Source organism: Tympanuchus pallidicinctus, unplaced genomic scaffold, assembly GCF_026119805.1.
Source record: "Tympanuchus pallidicinctus isolate F22 unplaced genomic scaffold, pur_lepc_1.0 scaffold5, whole genome shotgun sequence".
Lineage (NCBI taxonomy): Eukaryota > Metazoa > Chordata > Aves > Galliformes > Phasianidae > Tympanuchus > Tympanuchus pallidicinctus.
The window spans coordinates 33,657,581-33,682,224 of NW_026294769.1; the positions used below are offsets into that span (position 1 = coordinate 33,657,581).

Here is a 24,644-nt window from a genome sequence, read left to right on the forward strand (position 1 = left end):
CTTTTGAAATCTATTTAAGCATCTTTCTAAAATTACTGTATTGATGAAAGAAGTGATAAACACCCAGCTGCTTTGACATTATTCAGAAATAGTGAAGAATACACATTTTCATTCTGAGACAGCTGAATGACCTTAAACTTCTGCTATTGCAGACAACTGGAGACACTTTTATTTTCCAGAACAGTGCTCTTCAATACAAGATTGCTCCAGTCAAGTAAGAACGGGCACTGGATCACATCACCACTTAAATAATCCTTAAGAATACTTTCCACCTCCTTCAAATAACAAAATCTCACACATTTCAGTTCTTTGTTAGTGTTTGTCCTCCTGTATTTTGTTTCATATGACAAATCTTATTGGTATTTTAATATTAAATTAACACTAGATACTCTATTTCTGAAGATAGATTTCATAAATAATTATATGCCTTGTGTAGAGAGATTTGGTGGGAACAGAAGTAATTACCAAGAGCGAGGAAAGCATAGACTGACTGGTAAAACACATTCAAAACTGTCTGGATGCAGAACACACAGAAATCTATTTGGTCCTTGAGTTTGCAAATAGCACAGTATGAATAATAAAAATCAAGTGTGTCTAAGGCTGGGAGAGTGAGGAAAATAGAGAGTCCCTAGTTGTTTACTTGAAGAAATGCTACTCAGAGGTAAACATACTCTTGTCTCCAGGAAATGAAGTGCTCCTGAAAAATTATTTTTAAATTGAGAAAAACACACTTCAGTTTAGAGGGTTTTGCTGTCTGAATTCATAACCAGGGAATAGTTCTGAAAAGGTGCCCTTTTGCTGCATCCTGTTTTTGATTTGTGAATAACTGAGAATTAAAATGATCAGAAGCTACAGTTATTTCAAGATCTGCTGAAACTAAAGCAATTCTACACAGATATCTCCTAACTTTCTTTAACGCTCTGGACTTGTAGAGAGAGAAAATAAATTACCCAAAACTGCTGTCACTGCTGTTCCCTGAAGAGAAACCCTAAAAGAACTTCTATGCCAATTCCAATGTTTTATTATAACAGTCTATTCCCAGGGATTGACAAAAGGGCTTTGTCTGCCAACATGCACACAAATATATTGCATACATTTGCAAATAGCATATCTTCCATGTATCTTTTGCCCCCATTAAAAGGTGATTTTTTTTGTTGTGAAAAGATCAATTGTCTGACTCTTCTTAGCCATTAATTTTCCGCAGAACTTGTTCAGAATGTGCAGAGTTGACCAAGGCCTTGTTTTGGGTCCACAGAAAGGTAGGTGCAAGAGTATGTTTAGTGGAGAAATAGGCTGGCACACACAGTGTGTGCTAAAGCTGTGTCTATAGTATCCACAGTGCCTTTGGAGAAGGATACTGAGGTTTACACTGTAGCAGAATGGTCACTAGTAGAAGGCAGATCTTATCACGGAAAACCAGTTAGGGAACAGAAAGGTACAAAAGGAAATAAAAAATCTGCTATTTCTGTATTAAGGCACACCAAACACAGCACATGAAGACAACATAAAGCAAAAATAAAACAAACAAACAAATGTTCCCCTGAAGCAGATGAAGATACATTGATTTAAAAACTGCCTGGTTTGTTATGACTGTGACTAGTATTTATTAATTACTTTTTGCCTCTTTCTCAATAAACCATACCAGTGTTTGAAATACCTTTTCTTTTCAAGTGTTTTCTTCTTTTCATAGTCTCAAGTAATTTCAGCCTATCTTTCCTCTATTCTTGACTTTTTTCTCGGTAACTTGTTCTATTATTATCATTGCAACGTATTCTACATTTCAGTGGTGCTTAAACTCTCTTTTTGTGATTTTCATATTACTATTGGTAGTTGAATTTATTCTGCTGTAGGGGAGCTGTTAGGTCATAGCTTGTTATGTACATACGTGACTTCACATCTTTTGTGTTTTTCTATTTAACTTATCAGTATACAGGCAAAAAGAAAAAAGAAAAAGCCTTGATTGATATATATAATAGGCTTATTTTACTATAATAATTTCTTCTACAAACATTAGTATTTGGATATTCCAGAGTATTTTTGTGTTCCAGGGATTTTTGTTTTCTATGTTTTTAGTAGGCAAGAATTTCCTGTGAGTGCTACATACTGGAAAACTGTTTTGTTTAATAGCAATGTTTATATTTTTATGTACACTTTAAGGAACTTGAGTGCACTGAGAGTTTGATTCCAGGTTAAAGTACCCAATCTGAACTTCTAAATTTAACATAATTTCTAGTCCTGCTTAATATGTGAATTGATGATCTAGACAAGGGTTTTGTGTGCACCCTCAGTAAGTTTGCAGATAACACCAAGCTGGGAGGAAGTGTCAGTTTGCCTGAGGGTAGGAAGGCCCTGAAAAGGAGTCTGGATAGGCTGGATCACTGGGTTGAGGCCAATGGAATGAAGTGCAACAAGGCCAACTATCATATTCTTCACTTTAGCCACAACACCAGGCAATGCCACAGGCTGGGAGCAGGGTGGCTGGAAAAGGATCTGGGATGTTGGTTGATGCTCAGCTGAACATGAGAAATCAGTGTGCCCTGTTGACCAAGAAGGAAATGAAATCCTGTCTTGTATTAGACTTAGTGTTGCCAGCAAGAACAGGGGAGTTCTCATCCCCCTGTATTCAGCTCTGTTGAGTCTACATCTTGAGTACCGTGTTCAGTTCTGGGTCCCTCACTGTAAGGAAGACATTAAGGCCCTGGAACATGTTCAAAGAAGTGTAATGAACCTGGTGAGGGATCTGAAGCACAAGTCTTATGAAGAGTGACTGATAGAACTAGGGTCGTTTCCTCTCTGGAGAGGAGACAGCTCAAGGGAGCCCTTATCATTTGGGATGACTGAATTTCATCATTTGACAGATCAGTAGCATTTTCAGTGTGCAGAAATCTAGACAAATAATGTTTTTGTTAATCCAATTTTTTTGGAAAGTAGCTTGTCTGCCTTTTGAAGCTTGCTTCTCCCTAGGGGGGTTTTAAAGAGATTCATTTTTAAGCAAGTCAACCCACACACACAAAAAAAAGAATTGGAACTCTATTTCTTCATTTTTGGAATCAGTAAGGGCTGAACTGTACTGGTTGGTACTGTATGGTACTGGTCTGTCATGAGGGTTTGCAGCAGTCCAGCAAGTGTTCTGAGAGGCACTGTACCTCAGATAAGCACAAATATTAATGCATGGTGGGAGCACTGCCTTCTGTAATTACTAATGATGTGTTCCCTTTAACAGATAACTGCATCTTATTATTGAGAGAAGATGACAGCCACATCTAACTGTACCTCTTCTAGGGTTGCTACCTTCAGTAACACTGCAGAAGCTTTTTACGGTTTATTTTTACTGTCTATATGGTACATGTCAGAGACTTACAGCATTCTGCTTTCCTGAAGCCAATTCTGAAGAGCTTAGCTGATTCGTTAGTGCATATATGTATTTTAGCTCTGGTAGTAGAATAATTAGAAGTGTGGAAACAGACATGCAGAAGAGCCAAAATACTTATTTTCCATTTGTGCTCAATGTCATGTAAAATGTTAACACATGGGGAAAAAGAGTGAATTGAAAGCTTTTACATTTCTTCTTTCTGAGAAGGTATCAATGTAAGTAAGTTCTGGTCCCATCTACTAGATGAAATGTTTTATTTGATGCTGTGAAAACACATATTGATTTATTAGATGTTCAGTGATAATAAAGAAATGCTTGTCTGAATGTTTTAGGCACTTATACCACCAGCTGTTAAAGAGGAAAAGAAATGATTGTATTTCTCTTGAAAGCGATCAGAACTAAATCATCTTACAACTCAGACACTCTAATTTCTTTTCTGCCATGGGGAAAAATAAACTTTGTGAAAATCTGCTGTGGGACAGCTGAAAATGAATGAAATCTTTCCTTTTTACTTATTTTGAAGAGATTTGGGAATGGTCATTAAATTTCCCAATTTCTCATGTTCTATCTCTTCACACACAGGTCTATGTTATGGTGTACTTCTAAACTAGAAATAAAGGACTGAGGTGCAAGACAACTTGCCTGAAATAAGATGGGCTTTAAGGACTTTGATACAGGGGGAGGGGTGGAAGGGGCTAAGTATATGATAGTACTGTGAAATACTTTGGATGATGTAAGATTTTATTTATCTACTTTGACAGAAATATTTTCCTTGTCAATAATTAAACACATGAGTTTTAACATAGGAAACATAGAATTTGTTTTGGTATGCTTTTATTAGTTTATGACGTTCCTACCAAACAGCTGAAAAATGAAGTCATGCTCTCTGCAGATAGCAACTTTGACAAAGGTACTTTTTTACTTTTTTTTTCCTTCTCCTCTCCCTTTCCCTCCCCCCCCCTCCCTCCCACTCCCCCCCGCTCCTCCCCTCCATGGAGGTGTTGAAGTTCAGGCTTCATGAATTCTGGGCAGTGGATGGCAGCCCTGCCAATGGCAGGGGGTTGGAACTAGATGACCTTTTAACATCCCTTGGAACTAAAGTCATTCTATGATTTTTAAGTAATTTAAAAACGTATTCTGGTGCAGTGCAGAAAATTGGTTGTGGAATATCCTGCCCTGTCTCCAGTACTGTGGAATAACTCACTGCATGAAGTATTCAGTGCTCTTGGAAGAGAAGCTAGAGTTGGTGCTTTGCCCTTCCACATGTTTCTTTTCAAATGCTGGCAGTTGCTTCAAGCCCATAGCCTGCATTATGTGGAGTTTGTCCTGTTTGTGAATTACAATGATCCAGGTTGAAACAGAGCCTCGCACTGGTTTGTGATAGAAGTTATTTTCTCTCTTAGCTATTAAATGTCTAAAACCTGACTTTGGATGATGAAGGGATGTTTGGTTACATGAGAAATGATATCCTCAAAGGAACTGTTCTCTTTGAGTGTAAAATATTGTTCTAATAATAGATACAAGCTCTGCTCAGAAAACGTATTTTAGAACATGTTAACTAGCCTTTGATGCCATAAACAGATAGCTTTGTTATGGATCCAGGTATTTAATACAATATAAAGTGTGATTAAATGTACAGATAATTTAAAAAATTATATCAGATTTGTAAGCAAAGCTGGTCAAAGATTTTCAGTAAAATGTATTTTTATCTTATAATTTCATGGAATGTGTGATAGACTTTCATAAGACAAATATGAACTTATTAAATAGATATAGATAATGTGATTTGAGTCTCAAGAACAGGATGCATGTTCTGTGGTCTGTCTGGTTCAAGTTGATATATATCATATCTAGGCTAAGTTGAACTAAGTGCATATGTAATTTAGCATCTTGCAGCTCTATATTCTGTGTAGAAAATAGCTAATAAAATAATTTCTTTGAATTTTGTTGCTTTCTGGAGCTTTCTATTGCTGGAAGGAAAAGATAGTGTTTATATTGCAGTATATCTTATTTAGAAATATATTCCAGAGCTGAGGCCTGTCCACTTAACTCATCTGCAATAATATAGTAGCCTTCTCCACAGTTTGAATTAATGTGTCTTTGCTCCAGAACCTCCAATAAATCAACAGAGAAATAGTACTGTTGACTGAGGTGAGCTGAATTACCTCAAGCAAGGATCTTTTACAGAGTGAGTGAAGTTATGTTTTAAAGGCAATATGCTGAGCTATCATGACAGAAATTATGGTAGTAACAGCAGATATTTAGAAATACAATGGAGACAGGTTACTCCAGTTGTAATTGTTGCAAATTGACTGTCTTCTTACATGTTTTTGTGAAACTTTCTCCGGAGGAGCAATGTTTAGTTGCAGTGAGCTCAAATATGATTAAGATCATGGAAAGCAGCACAACTTCCTAGCAAGGCTAGACTACATTATGGGGGGGACCTGAATAGACACTGGCAGTCATAGTTGTAGATCACATTTGAAAGTCAAGGAAGTATGCTTCCTGTAAAGTAGACTAGGTTAAACTTCCTGAGGAGTAAGGTGAGAGGTTACTGAAGTAAACGAGTAGAACAAGCAAACAAACCTGTCAACATCTGTTTAACAACATAAAAGGTACTGTTTGCATGGCTGCCTGCTTTCTGAAGAAATACACACTGTCCTCAAGCAAACAGTGCGGTCAGAAGATCAAAGAGTTCATAGATGTAACCCTAGCACACGAAGTGCTGGATTGCAATTAACAAGGTATTCTTTCTCTGCATTTACATGTGGAGATTAAACTGAGATGTCATCACCATCTGTCACTGCCATACTGTGATTGCATGGCACCAGTGCAGATATGTCAGAGGGGAAAATAGGGGCAGGAAAAGGACAGATGCAGAGTCAATATAGGTGAAGTGCAAGTTCAGTAAATCCAATGCATGACTACACTTTCAAGATGGGCTTTAACTGACCTTAGGGGCTATGCTTACTGTACACTTACCACTTCATTTCTAACTTCATAACAGTTGCTTGACTACTTTAACATAAGAGTGACTGTGAGACATTCATTGTTAGCAATCACTGATTTCCATATATGGGGAAATACATAACACTGTAAGACTTCTCACAGGTATGGTTTTGTTATAATCTATTTATTTTGATAAATTGCTAAAACTGCAACAAATGTTAATTTAGCCTGATACTGAATTATGTCGAATACTCTATGGTGTTATTCTAAGATTTTTGCATTATATTACATACATAGGAAATATGCAAATATACTCAAATCTGTACTAAATATATGGCTTGGAATAAAAGGTTTAATGCCATTATGTTTTTTGGGGAGCATAAGGAATGAGTAACAATGCCATTTTTCTTTCACTCTAGAATAAGTTTTACTTCTGTTGAAAGGGTTTTATGTACATACGTTACATTACTCTCCATTTTCACAGATGGAGATATAAATTTTCCAGCAGCCCTTAGGATGGTACTTAAAGCCCTGGAGTTGAATGCTACCTGATTTCAGATAGTATTTTCTGAGTAGAGTTTCCATCTGGTTTGTAGATGGCAGAAGGCTTGTTCAGTGCTAAAAATGGTTACAATTATTCCCAGTTTACAGTATTCCCTGTGCCAGCTTTTTGTGCAATTTATCCAGGCTCAATATAACACGAGTAAGTGAAAACATGAGTAAGTGTATGAAAAAGGGATGGTTGGGTAAGAACAGACAGTCTAAGTTTGGGAAAAAAAAAAAAAAAAAGAAAAACCTCTTAAATTAGTGCTTAACATAGTATTGATATGTTTTGATATTTTTTCATCTCTATGCTTTAATCAGTAGGTGAACTTAAAAAAAAAAGAGATCCCAAGGTTAATAAAGAAAACATTGGTGAAAGTTATAGAAACACATGAAAGCTATCAGGAAACAAACATGCAGGAATGATTACAGGGAATGTTTGTTAATAGCTTTGATGTTAGAATATTTGAAAAGAAGAAAGCTATCAGTGTTCAAATTCTCATGTTTCCCCTGATTATGCTTTTTTAGAGGCCAAAAGCAGCTATAAAACAAGCTTTAATCTGCTCTGTGAAGTTTAATTTGAAGTAGCATACATCTAAATTGCTGTAGTCCTATAAATTTGGAGTAGGATTCTTCATCTTCTGCAGCGATGTGCAGAATAAACCCAGAACTATCTTCAAGGAATCCCTGTAGCTTTTAGGAGTTTCCTATGTATACCTGGGTGAGGCAGATGTGACAGAATAAGCAAACAGATCAAATAAAACTTATCTGTCAAGCGAGGCCCTTTTGGCACAGATCACTTCACTTGTGGGAAAAAAAAAAAAGAAAAATGTAGAAAAAATATGATTTTAAGGTGATGGCAGCATACTTTAAAGTGCTTGAGTTTGGTAAATATAAGCAGATTTCACATCTGAACCATCTGGTTTTTCCATCAAGAGGAGTGGAGTTGCACTGGAAAACAGTGTTTAGATGCAGTACTAAAGGATGTGGTTTAGCGGGGAAATATTGGTGCTAAGTAGATGTTTGGAATAAATGATCTTGGAAGTCTTTTCCAACCATGATTTTCATTTAGGTCATCATTTTGGTCATTTCGGCTGATGCTTAAGACTGCAGAAGATTTGGTGCCCTGAGTCAAGGAATAGTCAGAGAGATTCATTTCTACTCAGACCAGGTATTTAATGGTTTGGATATCTGCACGTGCTTTTGGACTCTCCATCAAACAGAAGTTGGCAATTGGAGTAAAAAATAGGATACATTTTTTTAATATGTTAAGAGAAATAGATTCAACAATGAATCTTTGCTGCTTAAAAATTGTTTTGAAAATCTATGCAATGGTTGCTAAATGTGGTTGCTCTTTTATCTTAGTTAAAATAGATACCTGGAAACATTTACATTTTTAAATAAATTTATCCTTTTTTAGAATGATCACATAGTTTACACTGAAATGTTTTGTAGGGAATAAATATTTCTCTAGCTTCTTCAGACTGCTAGATAATCCAGTAACCTGCTCTTTAAATTCCTCTGAAGTATCCTTGCACTAAAATTGTTTGTTTTATTTTTACTAACCAAATGCATGCTAAATCACATTAAAGTATTAAGAGATTTTTTTAATGTTGTGCTCCAGGTACAGGAGTTTTGCATTCTGATTCTGACCAGAAAAATTTTCCAAAAATGGGAATCACCGTGAATTCCGAATTCAGCCAACTCATTCAGTGAATGCATAAAATAGCTATCAGTAAATATGTGCTTTCTTGGCCAGAGAGAAACAGCAAATAAAAATCTCAATTTTGCCAATGGATCTCTTATTTTCTGTTTTTCTTTGACATTAGTGATTAAAAAAAAAAAAAAAAAAAAAAGAAGGCATAGTTTGACTTTCTCCTACTGAATCTAAGACAACTGTCTGAATTTTATTGTCAAATTTAAATGGACAGGTAGTGAACCAGCAAGGTAAGTGATGTCCTTACCCTCCTGCCTGCAATCAAAAGACAAAGCAAATATCTCTTGGCAATCTAAAATTATGCTGGTTCTATGCCTGTATTAGTTCATCCTTCTTCAGGTATATATTTGTGTCTCTATTAAAAAATAAAATAAAATTTAGAAATACTATAATGGACTAGTCCAAAGAAAAAGGATAAAATTATCAAGTGCATCTTTAGAAAACATTAAAATAGATGTTTATATTAATCAGTTGTACAACATTGAAGGAAATTAATTAGTTCTGGCCCGTCAGGTATTGACTGAGGAGCTGTAAAGCTTGTTTTGTGATAAGTTGGCAAAAACTAAAAAAAAAAAAAAAAAAAAAAGGCAGAAATCCTTTGATAGATGTTCAAGTGCAGCAGATTATTCTGTACAGTGTGGAGGATTAAAGAGCTGCAGTGAGCCTTTAAACCCTCAATAAAAGTTGAAAGAATAAATTGAACTCTTTAATTTTATTGCATTTGAGATTTTAAATTATTTTCCACATGATGTTAATCTCTTGTACAGTAAATAAGATAAAATACTTTTATTCCCCTTTATTTTTCTTTGTTTTTTTTCTTTTCTGTTTCTAAAATCACGTTCCCAAGCTAAGGTTTGTAAGCTGCACTGAAGAATTTCTTGTGTTCTTTATCAAGATGGTCTAATAAGAAGAGCAGCTGTTAGTGATACCTGCCTTTGACGGTAGTGACAAATTGAAAAACCTTGTAACTAGATTTCTAATAAGTACAGGTTTTCTCATGCCAATCTATCAGGGAAAGGTTTGTGCTTACCCTGAAGATTCTCCACATTTCCATATCTCAGGTTCTGAGGGAGCAGTGTGGGTAAGCATTTCCAGGATTGAGCTCTCATTCTACATGGCGGTCCTTTGCGTGTGCATATTGACAAGTGTCCTCAATGGTGAAAAGTGTCCTTTGGTGAAAAGATGACTGTAGCAGCACTCCCTGAGCACACAGCACAAAGCTGAAACTCTGTAGACTTTGAGTTCCTTGTTCCCTAGGGTGCAGAAAGGGCTGTAAAGTCACAGCCGGAATAGATTTTTATTTTTTAAGAACAGGAAGGAAGTTTTGGTGCTGCACTTTGAAATAAAAGTTGACTCAGTTATCAGACATTCTCTGTATGCAACTGTATATAAATGATTATTTTCTTTCCATGACATAGATACAAAAGGTTTCAGATATTTTTTAAGATTTCAAATTCAAATTTGGAAAGTGTTTTGTTGAGTCATAAAGCCCAGCTGTCTCCACTAGCTTAATGTTTGGAATAGTCTATGAGAGCAGCTCTTCAGTTTACAAAATGTCAGATAATAGTAAAAATAAGAGCATACTTTGTACAGTTGATGGATATCTGAAGCATATCTCTAAGGAGCTTGAGTCTTTCTTATCCAGTTATTTTAGAAACATACTGAGGAGGCCACTGATATGATGTTGAATTTATGATAAAAAGAAAATTGTCTGATATAATCCATTAGAAAAAAGGAAGAAAAATCAATGGCTTTTGAAAAAGAAAAGGAATGTCATCTTTTTTTTTTTTCCCTTATCAGTCAATGTTATTTTTCTTATGGCTATAACTTGGCTGTTTTATTTTGTTCTTTATTTTTTTTGTCACCTTCATATAGAGTCCAAGCTGCTAGCAGTTCCATCCATTGAGCACTAGAAAATTTCTTCAAAAAATACACTCATTATACAATTCATGATCACAAAGGTAATAGCTGCCAAAAGAGACCTCTTTTTAACTGACGTGGTCTAGTTGGAGAAACGCCACTGCTTACTTCCTCCTACTATTTGTGGTTTAGATGTAAATGGGCTCCAAAGGCTGTCATTTAATTGAGCAGTTTTGTCTACTTGTCTACTTCTCCAGTCTCTGAACATCTCTCCGCAGGAAAGCTAGATACAGGGAGCACAAACTACCTGACAAAAAGCTTTGTCTTCAAGTTCCAGTGATAGAACCAGCTGCTTTTCTATGCTGTCTCTTGTAGTTCTTTTTTTCTTTGCTATGTGTGCAATGATAAATATGTATTTTATGTACTGTGATAACTGCTCTTTTCCCAAACAGAGAATTAGATTTCACATCTAGGCATCCTTGCTTCCCCTTGAATTAGTCAGCATCATTCCAAAGTACAAGGTAGACTTGGTGAAACATGTGATGCTATAAGTTTTCTCTTTTTATTTTCTAATTGGTGGGGGGTTTTTTGTGGTTTTTTTTTTTTCTGAGCTTTATAGGTGTAATCCTCTTTACTGCTTCGTCAGTTCTGTGTTGATAAAGCTTATTGCTTTGATCATGAAAATCAGGGGTAGTTCCAGTGGGAAACAATTTTTTTTTAATTTACTTTTTTTTCATCAGATCATTTGGTCTCTTCTTCCATGAAAAGCTGTTACTTCAGTACTGTACATTTGACAATCTGTTTAATTGTTTGATTGAACTTGCTGAAGCAAAAAAATGGGTACAGCAGGAGACAGACTTCCATTTGTGCCCAGAAAAACATATGAATTTACAGAGAGTTCAGAAGCTTTCAATATTACTTGTTGCCAGTTTTCATATTAGAGGAAAACTATGTGTAAGGCTTGCTTTGGGGGCCTTTTGTGTTTGTTTGTTTGTTTGTTTTTCACTTACAGGTTTAAACATAGGCTGTATCTCCCATTTTGTAACCATTCTGCAGCAGTGCTCATGTGTAAAGCCCTTTGTGGGTTTGTCCTGGTTTGACTAGATTGCTCCTGGAAGCTATCAAAGAGCTGTAAAATCCCCAGCACCAGCTTTACCTTTCTCATGAGCACTGGCCAACATAACAGTTGCTTCACTTCACAGCAGCTGCAACTTTTCCTTTTCAGCTTCCCAAACCCCTCAGCTGTAGGAATGGCAAATCATGACTGCTTTGACCTGTAAATCCTTTCTAATTTCTTGCTGTCCTTGTGCCCAAGAGAGGATGCAACACTGGTACAGCCTCTGATTATACACAGAGCCCCAGAGATTGGCTGACTCCAGAGCACAAAGGCTGAAGCCAAAAAAACATTGATTTTTAGCACAAGGATCTGAAATCTAATCAAATTTCAGTAATATCAGACTGTGACCTTTTCTCTTATTAGTGAATTTATGCATAGCTTAGTCTCTGATTCCCATATCGCTTTGTATGTGCTGGTGCTGCCTTCAGCATAATTATTGGAAGACTTTGAGTGTTAATTGAGCATGATTGAATTTTGATATGAATTGTGTGCGCAGTATGTGAGAAGAAAAACGTGCTTGTATTTTTCCCAAGGTAGGGAGGAGCTAGGTAAGCAAACTTCCTAATGGGACAAGAATCCTAGTTTTTCATGATCCAGCTTTTTAATGTTGTTCAATGAACAGGAGCCTGATGACATAATGCCATGTGATACAGTACATGTTTCACTTAAAATCTGTAAAATGCATCACCGTAAGCCTCCTTGCAGTATTGGAGTGGAAGCTCAGACAATGCTATTGTTGGTAAACCCTCATTTTTCAAGTGTTTAACTTAGCTGTAAAAAAAAAACTGGGGAAAAAAACTTGACCAGCATTGTCAAGAATAGACGTTAACAATTACTTGTTAAAAATTTGCTACAAATATTTATCAAAGAACAAAGTCCTTTCATTTCTTTCAGAAATCATAAGAAGGGCATAGCCTGTAATATTGTGGTGAATATTTTGATGCACAGTCTACACTATAATTTCAAAGCTGATGTTTATTTACTAATTCTTTGAATTACTTTCATAATGAGTGGTGAAGATTTTTTTAGTTTCATCGTTAAGTGTCTACTTTGTGTTAGTGTTCTATTTTTATATTAAAGCATACAATGGAAACATTTTTATATTAAATATATTAAATATTTTAATATTATTTTTATATTAAAGCATACAGAAGCATTAAAAAATTAGATTTTTTGAAGTCTTAAAAGCTTACACAATTCACTAGCCTTTTAATTTAGCAGTTTATTTACTTTGACTTAAAGTCAAACCTTCCTAAGCACATACCAACAGGTTAAAATTAAAACAGCACATTACTATTTCAGTAAAGAGGTCAGTATAAATATATGCAGGGCTATGCACTGTACCAGAAGACACACAGGTCACATCATTGCTTTTGGGAGAGCTTGAAGACACCTGAAGAACTGTGGGGCATATAGAGCTTGTACGTTATGTGCTTAGATGTTTTCCATGCTTCTCCTCTCTGCATACAAACCTCAATATCTGCAGAATGCATATGCAAATAAACATGAGATGAAGATTTCAGTACTTCAGACTGTACAATTTATCTATTTATTTATTTATGGCAGTTTCTTGGTGATGCCCTTGCTGAGAACACATAGAGAGAGAAATTGCATCCAAAACACTTCATTTTTCAAAAGCATTTCAGTTACTCTGAAATACTTTGATGTCATAATTTCTGTGACAAGCTGTGCTGTGCTTTCCCAGCAGAAGGAGCAGAAGGTCTAGAGGAACAAGGCTGTATTTTCTTTTGATTACTCCAAGTGCTATATTGAAGTAACTTTATGGTAAAGTACACATTGAAATGCTATCATTTGAGCTCAGCTTTTTTTGGAAAATTCACAAATCCCCTCATTGTCATCTTTGTGTATAGAAGTTTACCATTAAATAAATAAAAAGCTCTTTTTAAAATATAATTTTGAGTTGCATTTAGCGTATTCCTTGAAGAACTAGGCAAGAGAAGTAGATTAATGTTTTTTTTATGTATGTTATCTCTCTAAAGGACATTTTCTTTACTTGTAGCAAAATCATTATTCTTAGCTTTATTTTCTAACAGCTGTTAGATCTTGTATGTCTGGAGATAGTTGAAGGTCAAGATGATTGGGCTGGGTGACAGATGATTTGCCTATTTAGCGTGTTAGGCCATCTCCAGTTAGCACAGATTATATATTGCTTTTGATGCTACACTGTGAATCACAGAGCTACCAGTATGTAAGAGATTTGTGAATTGTCTGGAGAAGTTGGGGTGTTTTCTGTCTCTAGAGTGGAGATCAAGCCTTCTGATGGAAATCTTCCTTTCAGGTCAGTTCTTTCATGTCTAGGATCCTTAAATCACGAAGATCACGATATTATATCTTATTGCCTATTCTCGTTTTCTCCTTTCATGAATGTTTTTCACAAAGGATAAATATCCTTAAGACATATTATATCCTCTCTTTGCCTACCATTTAGCCTTTTGATTTAAGACATAGATTTTATTTTCACACCCTATTTTTCTGGTTCTGCCTGCTTAAGTCATGAAACTATGTTGTTTTCTTTCATAGAATACACACTTCCTTTCTCTGGTATGAGAAGTTGCCAACATTAAACATTCATTTATTTTTTTTCAAAGTAACTTTTGGATGTTTTGATGCCATGCCATCCAGCACTACAGCTGGTTAATTTTTTCTCATTAAATTTCTGAAGAAACCTTTCTGTTTGCTCTGTGATGTTTGGGAAACCAAGCATTTCTCTTTTCTCTGTCTCAAGACCACGAGTTTTATCAATCGTGGCACAAATTCATATTATATTTTGTCTGAAATTATTCAGCATATCTAATATTTTATTCTGTTTTCTTTTCCTCCTTTATTTTTTCCTTTAATCTCTCTAGAGTTTTCAGCATTTTCAGAATAACACAAGCAGATCGATTCCCACAGTCTGTGTTTGTTTAGCAGGCTGCATCACAAAAGAAATTTCTAGAAATTAATCCTGTCCAGGAAGAGCTTCATTTAATGGATAAGTTCTTTGCAGAGTTTGCTGAGATATCTTCTGAATTTTCAAAGAATATTTGGAGCTCGGCATCCGAAAAATATTTAGTTATAAATTTAAAGGAACAGATAATTTCATTTGTATATTCCAACAACTTCCTAGCATATATGATAACAGTATGGTGGATGTACAACTGTTCTGAGTTTGTGCTGATTTTTTTATGAAGAAGACATTTGGGTGAAAGCTGAGTAGCTTAGAAGACAGGAATGAAGATGGTATTGGTGAGATCCTTTTAATAAAAGTAATCTGATACTTTTCCTCAGCATTCTGACACACAGAAAATACATATTGCTCTGAAAGTAATGCCTCCTATTTATTTCTGTGGCTACTAGAATGGATACAAAGAGCACAGTAACCCTCTTTGATAGAGCAAATTGTTAGCTACAAAACGCTATTTTTCAAAATAGTCACAGCCATTAGTTATGCATTTTTGTCAGCAATAAGCAAGAGCTTGCATGCCATACCCTTCATGATCTGCATCAGCAGAGGTGGCCTGCTGTCTCCACTGCTGAAACGTACCATCCACCACTTTCTTAGCTCACATCAACTGTTTGGTCTTCATAAATGTTTTGCTTCTAGAAATGAAGGACATCTGGAACCTAAAAAGTAGAGATCCCACTTTGAATAGTAGGTAAACTGTACTCTGCCAGTGGTAATAGTGGGTGTTTGTCTCGCTCCAATTTATAGGAGGAAGAGGAGATTCTTTTATTATCTATATACCCAGCGTGGGATTAAGAAACAATGGTTCAAATGTTGCTCTGACCAGTTTACTATGGATCTTAACCAGGGAAATGGGGAAGGAGAGGATGGACACTATTATGAATTAGGGTAATGGAGAAGGGAAGGAGGGTGATAGAAAAGATAGAAAAGAAGAAGCAAGGAGTCTTTATAGGAAGCAAGAGGAGATAGTCACCACCATGGATCCAGCGAGGTTCGTAGTTCAGTCTTTGATCTTCAGTAGTGGTGGGTCGTCAGGCATTGTTCTGTTGATGACAACGAAGAGAATGACAATGACGATGGCGATGATGGCCCAGTTTCAGTGGTTCCAAAGTTGTTAAGTCAGCTGTCTTTGGAGTGACAGCTCAAATCCAGAGTGGTTGAGTCAGCTCTCCTTGCAGTGGCAGCTTCTGGCTCTGGGATCTCAGCGGGAACCTCCTTTGTTCTTATCTTCCTGGCCTTGCCAGCAGATAAGAGGGAGCAGGGAGGCACCAACTTGTATCTTGCCTTCACAGGATACAATGGCATCATCCCCCAGCCTCTCATACCAAGCTGGAGCTGTTTAGTCACAGGCCAGATCTTCCACCAGTGAACACTCCTGAGCACTCTCTTCCGCTCTTCTACAGAGCAAGCAGCTCTGGAGGAAGGGGCTTTCAAATGTTCCCAAAGTGATATCAACTGTCACACGGTTAGCACCCATCTCTTGCCTCCTTGACAAGTCACTCAGAGTCTTATCACAAGAAAAACCTCAGGAAGCAAGCTTTGAGCCAAAAAACAAAGAAGGATTCTCACAGTGTCCTAACAGGGTCTGAGCATCAATTAAATACTAATTCAACATCCATATTTTTTGTAAATGAATTTCTGAACATATATAGAACCTAGTTTATGTAGCATGCAACTTTTGCCTGGAAACCAAAGCTTCAAATTAATACAATAAATGCATAATACTAGAATTCAGTATGTAGAGCAATCCTAGGAATAGGCAGGTACTTCAGAGAAATTGTATGAACATTTATTTATAATTTGTATCTTTTAGTCCCCTAATTACTGGTAAATGAGTTGGTCAGAAAGGCAATTATATTGCTGAATAATTTCATAACAAATTGCCTATCTAACAAAATGCCATTGAACGAAGTTCCTGCTATGGCCATGGTTTTATATTTCACCTTAACATCTTACAGATGAGAAGTGTTTCTGAAAATGTATTGATGAATCTAGAAATGTCATGTAACTGGAAAAGATCCCTGGTAAATTGTCATAGGACAAGATTCAGGAAAGCACAATCTATGTTATCAAACAAGTAATACCTGAAAATATTTTTTCTGATGGTTCTTCCTGCAGATGTGAAAATAGCTGTCTTTTAAATGTGCAAGGGAATAAAAATAAAGAAACGTTCTAGGTAAAATGCAAGTTCTTCTCTTCCTCTTAAAGATTAATTTTTAGAAGACAAATTTTTGAGATAGAAGGTCATAAATAGAAACAGTTTGACACTTTGCTTTCTGATTATTTAAAATTAAATAAATACCTGTTATGTTTCAATGTCTTAAATGTTTTAAAGGGTGATATATGTACAAATGTGAGCTTTTCCAGCTTCATATATAACTCAGGCGTATGCCTCAACAGCAAAGAAAGTTAACAACTTTACTTACACAGGAGTTTATTTTTCAGATGATCGTATTGTATGAAATCTGGGTAAAGGGCAATGTAAATTTATTGGAAGTTATCCAAAATATACTGTCTCATTCTACTAGCTTTGCATCTGAATCCAAATTAAAATCTAATTTAAAAGCAGGCTAAATTAAAAACGCTTACTTGGTTCTTTCATGTTGCAGTGCTATTCCAATTCTATTAGGCAACTAATTTCTACCTGTCAGGTACAGAATGAAAGTGGTCCCTCTCTGGAGGAATCTTCCTTGTAGTAATTCTTCTTGTAGTAATTAGGAATTATGAACTTGGGAAGATGCTTATGCTTTGAGAGTTGCCTGTGCTTAACTCTCAGAGCTCATCAACCCATAGGTAAATGCAACTGCATTGTTAGCTTCAATGGTTTCATGCTACAGAAGGCAAGAATAGGTTACATATTTCATAATTAAATTACAAAATTACTTCAATTTTTGTTAGAGAATCATGAGAGGTTACCTTTGTGAAATCCACACGTAGAAATCCCTTTTGTTGATCTATTATACTAATAAGCTTTTAGATATAATATGAAGAGATCTTGATTGCAATTAGAAGATAAGAGCCAGGAGAATGCAAGTAATGAACAGCATAGAGGTAAGAATAAACATGAAGCTAATAGAACTGGGCTGATAAAATAAAATCGCTCCCCCTATAATTCCCACCTCCATTTTTCTATTTACTTCTTCCTGAAAGCATGGAGCAGAAGAGATGGGGAAAAAATTAAATGATGCAAAATTTTCTGGATAAAGTGACACACCACACCTTTTATGTAAAACTTCTTCCCTGTTCTTAAATACTGTGCAATTGCGAGGAAAATAAGAAATAATCAGCAAAATTCATATGCTTTTCAATGTGTTTTTACATAAAAATAACCCACTACTGGTTCAGATAGAGCTTGACTTTACCATCCTTCAGAATATTGCAAACATCATTTTACTTCTTTATGCTTCCGTATATTTAATTATAAGAGCAAAAGGTGGCAGGCAATGAGGAAGTATTATACTGATTTATTACATTATTTCTACTTAAATCAGGAAAAGTGTCAAGTTAGTAATTTGTAAATTTTTCCAGTACAATGTATTATAAATTCATTTTAGGATGTATTAGTGAATTGTAAAGAAGAAATGAACTGGAATGGAGGAAAGACAGTTGTTTTTTATATAGTGCCTCGACCTTAGAATATCTTCATTTTCTAAAATTCTGAGCATTAAGCTGTCTGCAAGTTCCTTTAGGGCCAAACACAAGCTTTGCTAAGTTTAAGTAGGAAAGTGTTGGAAATCCACAGTTGATTAAGGAACCAAAAGCTACTTCTGTTTCCACTTAAGTGGACAAATTATATATATTATTTTGTGTATATGTGTATATATATATATATATATATAGTATTCCTGCAGAGTTTCTTTTATCAAATTGCATAATTATCTTGAAAATAAGTTGATATTAGATGAATGCACGCACCAAGAATTCCACAGCGTGCCTTCAAGAATGGCATATTTGGAAAATGGCAACTTTTTATTTTGCAGTTTCTGCAGTGCACATAGCAATTTTGTTAACATTTTAAAATTTTTTGTATCGGTAGGGTGTTAGGATCCCACAGCATCAAATTAGCATAATCACAAGCCAGTTACATACATTTGAGGACAGAAGGGGTTTGTTACGAAGTTATCTCAGTAAGAAATATTTGTTTTGTTTTAGAGGGGAAGAAATCCTAAGAAGTTCTTCACAGATTAACAGGGCAAGTATCTGGCACTTTCACCTGAATGCTTGAGTCTCAGATGATTACAGAAATGGGCATCAGAGGCTGTATTGGCTGGGATATTAAAAAAAAATAGTTCTTGCATAAGACCATATGCTTAGTATGGTCAGATTTTCTTTATTATAAGCAAACCCTAGATTTTTAACAATGTGGATGATTTTATTTTTAATATAAATGTATCTGGATCATGTAACTGTTGAAAATCACAAATTTCTTCCACTGACGGATTGCCAGTAGGCAGTAAAAAATATTTTAAAAGGTCTCAGACTGCTAGACTGGAAAATACATTTCTACAAAAGAATGAATATATATTTTCTAGGCATGGAGTATGGTCTTGTGAAATAGGTGAACATCTGATGGTACTTGCTTGAAATTTGGAAGACAAACGTCATGGGAAGATCATTTCTACTGGAACAACAATAGGAAGTGCTTTCCACAAATGGCTGAAATTATTTCAGGGATAGCTTTCACCATAATAATAATAATAATAATAATAATAATAATAATAATAATAATAATAATAATAATAATAATAATAATAATAATAATCTAGGCTTATAGAAATCACTATGTTTAAGGTGTTATTTCAGTCTTCATAAAAATATTTCAAAGACATGCCTCTAAGAATTTAATGTATTATTTTCACTCCCCATGCATATCAATTTGAATTTGGGTAGTTAACTTTTGAATTATTTCAACACCAGTTGTATCTATGCTATATTGACTATTTCTACACCACAAAGTGTCTTTTTAAAATAATGCCTGGTTCCTAATAAAAATATGGCATTATCCTTATGTAAGGGAAAATGTCAATTCTTCATTTTTAAACAAAACAAACAAAAAAAATTAACATATTGGAAGATGGAGAAAGAATAGAAGAGAATAGCTGAGACATATCTTTCAATTCTCTTATGGATGACATATGTTATTAATCTAGAAATATCCTTTCATTAAGCCTGAAAGTCACATATGAAATGATATGACACAGAATTAATAAAAGTAATAACAATATTGAAACTTATCTATATATTTACTTTTTCTTATTTAAAATGTTTTAAAAGGGAATAGGAAGTGATACTGAATTGCCACAGATTGAAAACAGACACGTACAGCTATAATGTGTTTTGTTAGTAATTCCATATGCTTTGACTACAGTATATTTTTACCTGATATCTCCAACTAAAAAAAAATAATTTTAGTGATGGCCCTTCATATCCATAATTAAAATTATCTATATAAAATCCGTATTTCCCATAAGTTTATTCCTCACATAAACAATACAGTTGCTATAACAATTAGATTTTCCTTCTGGGTTATTCTGACTTCTTGTGTACATCAGGAGATTTCTATATGGATTTTAAATGCAGGAAATGACTTGCCTTTTTGTGTTGCTTGCTTCTCAGTATTGAAGTAGAATAATAATTTAGTGTATGTTTCAGGCAGATAAAAGTCCTACCGAAAGATGCAATGTTTTTGTCAATAAAGGTTTCATTTTCAACAGTTTTGGAAAATGCTGTTAATTTAATCACTCAGAAGGAAATAATAAGTGTTGTGATAAAAATTAAGGATCTCTACAATTAAAGGAAAGATAGAGGCAAGTGGTGAGCCAAAGGAATCAAAATCTGCAAAATCTTAAGATGTTGCCACTGCCAAGTGTAACAGAGATCTATGGAAAAATAGTTGATTATTGAAAGGCCTTAAGGAAACTGTGAAGATAATTTATGATTAAATTACAGAATATAAACTAAAGAGCTGTTGACTTTAATATATGTTATTTAACTATGCAGAAATTACAGTCAAAAGATAATATGAAATTTTCTTCAAAATAACCGAAGTTCAGTGTCAACTAAACAAACCAGAATGTCTAGATCTATCTATATTTTGTACTGCATTTCATTCAGTAGCTGTATGAAAAATTTGCAATTAGTAATCATTTAGAATCATCTGAAAGTAAAGATGAAAATTAAAGACAGAAATTAGGCAAGATGCTGTTTTGATTTCTGCTGTGGCATTTAGATTTCTCTAATAATACACTTTTAAAGCATATAGTATTTGTTCTAGAATACTTGTGTGTCTGGTCTGACTTGTGTTTTATGTCAAACATTTTAATATAAATTGTACTTTAAGATCAATGGCATTATTGAGTGCTTAGCACCAATTAAATACGTGATGAATGAGTTACAAAAGATCATAAAAGTAGGTCAAACTGTGATACTTCAAATCTTAGATTCAGAAATGTTTTTTCACCACTTGTATGCCATTTAGACTTCTGTGACAATCACAATTGAATGGAGATATGACATTTATATTCAGGGCTATAATTAGCTTTCCTATAATGCTAACATTCATATTTTAAATAAAAATATTCTCTCCTTAATAAAAAGCTTTTTCCTCTCGTAATAGTCTTTTGTGATGTTTTGCTTTCTTAGGGATTAATTTGCCTAGGATTTGGGAAAACTTGTAAGTCTGGCAAATGAACTTGTGGTATATGTAAACTGTGGTATATGTGGTATATGTTAAAATGCTTTAGGTGTTAAACATCTCTAACATTAACTGCTCATGTAAGATAGTATCTTTACATATGTTAGCTAAGTTTGCTGACTTTTAATGCATAGATTTATAACATATAAATTTCTCAATCCTTGAACAGATTGAGAGCTCATAGTAAATTTCAGAAAGTATCTGTGTTTTCTGCAGATGCTATTTGGGTGAATTCTAAAAATCTTTGGTCTCGCTAAAGGAAAGGTAAGAAAAACTGCAGTGATGACACATGATTTCATTTGTAAGTCTAGCAAATAGAATACCAAAAATATATGCCAATAACTACCCTGTACGGCAGGATATAAGAATATATGATGATTGATGCATACATTTTCAAAACTAAATAGACAGTTACAAATTTACAACTTTTTTCTTATACGACTTAATTAAAAAATACACAATTCCAAGACAAAACCAATTGTAATATCAAATTTTAAATCAACTTATTAAAATAAAGACCCATAATAAATGTATACTAGAAATAAAAACGTTTACTATTTTCCAGAGTTGCAGTGGAAAAGGCCACAAAGAAACATGGAAAGACCATGCAGTAACAGCAAATAGTATTTTTAAAACAAAACTTAGAGATAATGTTTCTGAAGTAGCAACACTGGTTAGAGGATACATATAAGAAATCACTCCCTAATAGAGGTCTATATATTTTATGTATATAAAACCTTTCTGCAGTTGGTTTTGAGAGCACCAGCTAAATACTTCATTTCTTGCTGACGGGCTAGGAACTTAATAGTGTTTCAAGTATACCGGTGTTATTTCATACGCAGAAAAGCATGTTACAAGGAGTAATCCGGGAAACAAACAAACAAAAAATCGCTGTTGAATGTAGAGTTGAGAAATCTTGTTTCATGAGAGTAAAGTGCCATGTTCAGGATCAAAGTGTAAAGCACAGTTTTGCATTTTAATATGTGTATGTAAATATTCAACTAATCTAACAAGTAAACATTCAAAATGAACAATGTTATCTGCATTTTAACAAATGTGGTCTTGGTATCTCACTTCTATCTAAAAATTGCCACAGCATTAACAGACAGCTACAATTTCTGTAAACCTTACTGATGTCATAAATCTTAATATTTATTTTTCTGAATTATGTCAATTGCAAAAAATAAAATGCATAAATTTAAATGCTTTAGCTTATAAACGCTTCAAGTATCAATTTCTAAAATATGTAATCACTATAATCATTATTATCATGAGTCTTATAATGAATGTCCATTGTAGGTAACCTTTTATGGCTTGAATGTATTTATTATTTTCAGATGTAGCATTTTGCATAGAGTGTGATGCAGCTCTTTCTTATTAATGAGATTTAAGAAAAGACTTTTCATAAGTAAACTCCCTGTTTTTTAGCAAAATCCTTTCATGAAGAATATTCTATTTTTACACAAACTAACAGTGTCTTGATAGAACCCTTATTAAGGCAGTAAAGATTCCAGCTGAGCATAGTAAGTCTGAAACTTGATTTGAAATGATTTTTACTGTTGTTCTTGAGAGTCCTGGGCAATGTCATACTTGTTTTCTTTTAGTTACTCCCCAGTAATTTAGCTTTGTCTTCTACTTTAAAGAAGTGAGTAGGTCTTGATTGTTTTAGAGATATTTGCCTACATGATTCTTCTACGAAGAGAAAGCTCTAGGCCGAGACCCTGGAGAGCTGATTTACCCATCACTTTCAGCTAGCAAACAGAAAGCTGCTGACAAACAACTTAAAAGAAGAAATCACAAATGTGTCCATGAAATATGTTTTCTAAGATTTATTTGCACATTTCCTAGATGATTGCATTCACATTTTACCAGAGTAGGCAAAGTTATTTTTATGAATAAGATGAATTTTAATTGCTCATAGTCATTGCAGAAATCATCACACCTTGTCTGATCACTATCTCCATCTAAGTCTCCATTCGTGAGAAGACATACCTGCTGCTTTCAAGAAAGATGAATCCTTCCCATTCGATTATACACTGTAATGTGTAATTTTTATCAGACCTATTTGCATTAGGATGCTATTAGGATGCCATTAGGAGAATAACAAGCAATATGAGCAATAAGGGTAATTTAAAAATTTAACTGTAACATCAGATTCTCTTTTATCAAGAGTGGTGTGTTTTTTTTTTTTTTTTTTTTTTTTTTTTGGTGTTTGTTTGTACAAGCAATAGTCATATTACTATTCATTCTCTTTTAAAATAATGTTTTTCTTCAATGTCCCTTGATTGTTGTGAATCCTGCAATTTTAACCGTAGGCTGCATGGGAAAATACATGCAGATCTAGGTCAGCATGCAGAAGTACTTTTTTATTAATGAAAACAAAAGGAAATGTCACAGTTTATTTCTCTTTGTACTCCCTTCAAGCGCTCTAGCTTTAAATTGTAGGAAGGGAGTGTTCCTTTATGTATTTTTTTTGGAATACAAGAGATTGATACTATCCCATAAAATTTGTGCTGCAAGTCATAACGGCCATGACAGGACTGATAGTATCAGAAAGCCCGAAGAATAGGTCTTTAACTTTTTTTAGATGTTCAGATTCAAAGTATTTATAAATTAAAATGTGTAGGAACTTGTGTACTCACCAGAGTAGGATTTTGTTATGGGTAATTCAAATGCAGTAGAGCGAGACAACTTCTCTTGTGCGACTATTGTCTATCTCAGCACTCACATAGGAATTCATGAATATTTTATATCAGTGAAGCAAGAAGGACTTTTCTCATAAAATTCATAGCGAAATTCATGTTCAAATATGAGGAAGGTAGCATTCCTTTTATCATAGTTAAAACTCTTCAGGTTAAGCTTTAAGTTGATTTTAAAAATCTGTAGGATGAAAGCTTTTCTTTTTCAGTTCTCAAAGAAAGATATTCATTATATAAGTATGATTATTAATAGCAAACTGGAAATTCAAAAATTTGATTGTTGCATCACAACATAGGAAAAAAAAAAAAAGAATTCTCCATAGAGTTTTGTGCAGTGGTGACAGAGCTCTAAGGCCATCTGTCCCATTCAGCTGTCAAAAGGGAAAATGTTCTATGCAAAGCCTAACTGATGTATTCTGGGATTTTATTCTGAACAATCTGAAACGTTATGCCCCAGTTGCCTTAATTACACTGCAGTGACTTAACACTAACTTCCCTGCATGTTGCAGAACTCCCGTGGAGTTCTTCTGTAACTCCTTTCCTTGGAAGTTTAGCAGCTCCTAAGGATCCTGGCACTATCTCCGTGATGCTGTTAATGGCTGCCCTGCACAATGGCAGGGAGCCTGAATCTGACATAGAATTCAGGAGCATTTCAGAGAAGTGTCATATTTCATTGCATTACCTTGGATTAATTTACACCCTCCTTTCACTAGTCATATGAGTGCAA

General features: G+C 34.6%; 1 long non-coding RNA gene across 2 annotated transcripts in view; it reads left to right on the forward strand.

Annotated features, from left to right (window-relative positions):
• The first annotated feature begins 7,961 nt into the window (after positions 1–7,961).
• The window catches only part of LOC128090910 (uncharacterized), a 70,002-nt gene continuing 53,319 nt past the window's right edge, over positions 7,962–24,644 (forward strand). For both annotated transcript variants that reach the window (XR_008211144.1, XR_008211143.1), the window contains exon 1: positions 7,962–8,036. This is a non-coding gene — a long non-coding RNA (uncharacterized LOC128090910). The remainder of the gene's footprint in view (positions 8,037–24,644) is intronic.